The sequence below is a fragment of the Macrobrachium nipponense genome, chromosome 15 (assembly GCF_015104395.2).
Source record: "Macrobrachium nipponense isolate FS-2020 chromosome 15, ASM1510439v2, whole genome shotgun sequence".
In the NCBI taxonomy this organism is placed as follows: Eukaryota; Metazoa; Arthropoda; class Malacostraca; order Decapoda; family Palaemonidae; genus Macrobrachium; species Macrobrachium nipponense.
Window position 1 is genome coordinate 42538185 of NC_087208.1, and position 4649 is coordinate 42542833.

The window sequence follows — 4649 nt, forward strand, 5'->3', positions numbered from 1 at the left end:
TATATATATATATATATATATAGTATATATATATATATATATATATATATATATATATATATATATATAGCACACACACACACACACACACACACACACATATATATATATATATATATATATATATATATATATATATATTCTTGTGACAATGCAATACCATTGCCTGTATATCTACATCAAAACAGGAGAGAGAGAGAGAGAGAGAGAGAGAGAGAGAGAGAGAGAGAGAGAGAGAGAAGAGAATGGTGTATTCCATATGACTTTACAACAAGTCTGCAACACCAGACACATCAATCTTTCTTGATAAAGAGAGAGAGAGAGAGAGAGAGAGAGAGAGAGAGAGAGAGAGAGAGAGAGAGAGAGAAACTGTCCTGATGAGCTGTACACTAAAAACGTTCGTACAAGTGGGAGCATTATTATACTTCCCAGAACGTTGGCAATAACAACAACTGGTAAAGGGAATTACAGACATAACATAACTTGTTAGAAAGCAATCAGACTTGCAACGCTCTTCCTGCAATTGTTTGTCTTTGATGTGAATAAGTTTGGCACTGAGGCTGTTGTTGTCTCCTAATGAAAACTTATATTATTATTATTATTATTATTATTATTATTATTATTATTATTATTATTCAAAAAGTTTAACCTTTATATGGTCACGTTTAGAATTGAGGCTGCTGTTGTCTTTTAATGAAGAATATCAAAAGTAATTATTACTATTATAATTAAAAATAGTAGTTAGTTATTATTATTATTATTATTATTATTATTATTATTATTATTATTATTATTATTATTATTATTATTATTATTATTATTAAAATTCCTCATAGTAGCACGAGTCTTCAAATGGAGAAACAAATCCACAGTTATGTAAATGTACATATATTTAAGTTTAAAACAGAAAAGATAGCTTTCGGGAATCTGTACGGTTCCCCTTATCAGATTGATAAGGGGAACCGTACAGATTCCGAAAGCTATCTTTTCTGTTTTAAACTTAAATATATGTACATTTACATAACGGTGGATTTGTTTCTCCATTATTCATTATATTATATATAATTATTATTATTATTATTATTATCATCATCCTAAAAGTCAATATTCATATAGAATTGGAGAGAATCTAGACCTAAGTACATCCATCTACCATTCCTAGCCTTCTGTCTTTCACACTAATATTAACCCATTATCCTGACTGCAATTGTTTACTTTTCCGTAAATAATTAATTTTGTGAAGACATTCCATTTGTTTTACAAATTTCCATCTATCAGAAACTTTCAAACTATTCCATCAGACTATGCAAGTTTTCGTCACCATCACCGGTTAATACTTTATTGCAAACATGGAGTACTCCACTCTCCCTGAGAACTTGTATACACTTGCTATTTTGCTACATTCACTCTTCATTTCATTCATTTAAATCAAATGAAGTACTTCTTTATCTTAGCATAGAATATAAGATAACACTATATGAAAATGTAGTGTCTCAAATTAAAATTTATATACTACAGTAATTGCGATTTAAAAACCAACTATGGTGCTAGTGCTAGAAATGGAGCTTGGGAAACTGAACTGCAAATATTAGCTTCTAATTGTTTTATTTTAAATGTTACTGCATAAAATCATATTAAAATATAATTCTTGCCTATAAGAGCACTTGAGCCATATTAAAATAATTCTTGCTTATAAAAGTACTTGAACCTTAATTAAAATATAATTCTTGCCTATAAAAGTACTTGAACCATATTAAAATATGATTCTTGCCTATAAAAGTACTTGAACCATATAAAAATATAATTCTTGCCTATAAAAGTACTTGAACCATGTTAAAATATCATTCTTGCCTATAAAAGTACTTGAACTGTATTAAAATATAATTCTTGCCTATACAAGTACTTGATTGCTATTGCAAATTTTCATCACCTGACAATAATTATATAACTTCTTTCTCCCAACAGGAAAGCTACTGCAGCACCCCCGGGTGGGACAACTTCCGCCACAGCTACCAGGCTGTCCACGGGTGCATGTCCCTGGTCGTGTGCATCTTCGGATCTCTGGCCAACGTCATCAACATGATCGTCCTCACCAGAAGGTCTATGGTGTCTCCCACCAACGCCATCCTCACTGGCCTGGCCGTCACAGACCTCCTGGTCATGGTGGAGTACATCCCCTACACGATGCACCAGTACGTGTGGCAGGGGAGGTCCTTGGAGTCCCAGTACTCCTGGGGCTGGGCAGCTTTCGTGCTCTTCCACGCCCACTTCGCTCAGGTCTTCCACACCATCTCGATCTGGCTCACGGTGACCCTGGCCGTGTGGCGGTACATCGCCATCGCCTTCCCCCAGAACAACACGACTTGGTGCTCCATGCAACGCAACTCAGATGGCCATCGTTGCTGCCTTCTTTTGCTCCAGTTAGCTGGGCCCAAAACAACCCATTTTTTTTCGCCGAATTATCTCAACATCACCATCAGCGTCCTGAATCACCAGGGCCACGTGCTCTACATCATAGGCTTCAGCGAGCTGGCGAAGGCCCACAACGGCCTTCTTAAGAGCATCAACTTCTGGATTTACGCGGTGCTGCTGAAGCTCCTGCCCTGCGCGGCTCTGACGGGGCTGTCCATGGCCTTGATTCAAGAGCTGCTCAGGGCTGCGCATAGAGGCTGCGCTCATTGAACAGAACCTCCTCCGGCAGGGGCGGAGACGCGGAGAAGCAGGCGGACCGAGTGACCAAAATGCTGCTGGCCATATTGTTCCTCTTTCTGGCCTCCGAGGTTCCCCAAGGGATCCTGGGGCTGCTCACGGTCATTCCAGACTCCGGCTTCTTCCCCTGCTACCAGAAGCTGGGGGAGATCATGGACATGCTGGTGCTATTCAACAGTGCTATAAACTTCCTCTTGTATTGTGCCATGAGCCAGCAATTCCGCGACACCTTTACGGAACTTTTCAAGCCCTGCTGCGGACCGCTGGCTTCTGCTCGCGTACCGAGGTTCTTGCCGGGGTGGAAGTCTGTGCAGCTTTCAGACCCTCACACAGAGAGCAACAACACATGCATTACACATGTGTGAAGGATAGATGAGTTTATCGAATCTCGTGTGAAATTAACAGACAACAAAATATATATATATATATATATATATATATATATATATATATATATATATATATATATATATATATATAATTAGTTATTTTTGTTCAAAGGTTTATGTAGAGATACTAGACTCAAAATACATTTAGTGAAGTTATGATAAACAAAGAGTGTTGTCTCGCTAGTAGAATATGTATCAAAATTATGTTGAATGTTGCGTGTTTATTTGATAGCACACCATCGCCCAAGCCAAGTGTATTTCTTTGCTTGTGTAGAACTAGTCAAGAAAAATATACTTATAAAGAAAATAATGAAAGATTACACCTATATTTAAAAGTATAAAAGTCATAAGTTTGAGAGATTTTATCAATTTATGTATATATATTGTATGCCTATAGTTATTATTCACCTGGTGACAAATCAGTGAGTATCCTCTCTCTCTCTCTCTCTCTCTCTCTCTCTCTCTCTCTCTCTAATTATGCAAGGATAAAGCAAGGTAAATGGATACTGTATATTTTCATTTTATTCAATTTATATCTAACTTTAATTTATAATAGAATCGATTTATTATTGTCTCTCTTTATTCATGACTTGAAAACTATAGCTTTCATATTCCTTATCATAAAGGAAAGTTTCTTTTGTCATTCTAAAGTGATTCTCTGTCATATCATTAATCTTGAAGTATGTCATAACACAATGGTTATTTCAGTTCTCTGGCCCTGTTAAAAATCAACATTTTTCTTTGATACTTTATTCAACTAAGATGCATTCAAGGTTGATATATATTACTCTTTTTTTTGTAAAGATATCCTTTCCCGTTATCTTTTTAATATTTTCTGCCATTCCAAGGAGGAGTAACTGGTTGAAGTATATTGATCTAAATTTCAATAGTTTTTTCTGAAATGATTTTATGGTCATGAAAACAGAAATAAGAACCTTCCTTTATATATTTATATATAAACTGAATTCCTGAACTCTTCAATACTTTAGTAAGTGCATTGATAATACTGCTCAGTCAGCAGGAATATTTTCACTTTGATCTCTTTTAATATAATGCAAATAGAAAAAAAATATTTAAAATATAATGATTTGAAGCCTTTCCCAAACACTTTTTTTTTAGGGGAAACCAATTTACATTTTAATTCGTTGGCAACGTAATAGATTTGTATTCACCCAAAAAAAATATAAATCCCACTTTCACCTTTTTCTGCCATGCGATCATCTGTTAAGAAAATCAGATGGCACTTGATACTCCCACTGTAAATAATACTTTATTTTGCAACAGGTAATTCATGAATGTTAGAAAACACCGCATATTATCTCTTTTATCTTTTATTACGTGTCTGCATTAGCGAAATGTAAACTAGGCAACTGAGAGGGCTTTGGTGAAAGTGAGCTTTTCAAGATGAAATGATGAATGTGATATTTGATAACCTGGTATCAAATGCATGTCTCGATATTGACGTTAGTTTGACAATTACTTGTACATAAGATGTCTTTTCGTTTAAATATGATGTATATTACAGACAAACATAATATTACGGGAGATGTC

General features: G+C 35.2%; 1 pseudogene; it reads left to right on the plus strand.

Annotated features, from left to right (window-relative positions):
* LOC135226836 (G-protein coupled receptor dmsr-1-like) overlaps window positions 1-3115 on the plus strand; it is an 11573-nt pseudogene extending 8458 nt beyond the window's left edge.
* The last annotated feature ends 1534 nt before the right edge of the window (window positions 3116-4649 follow it).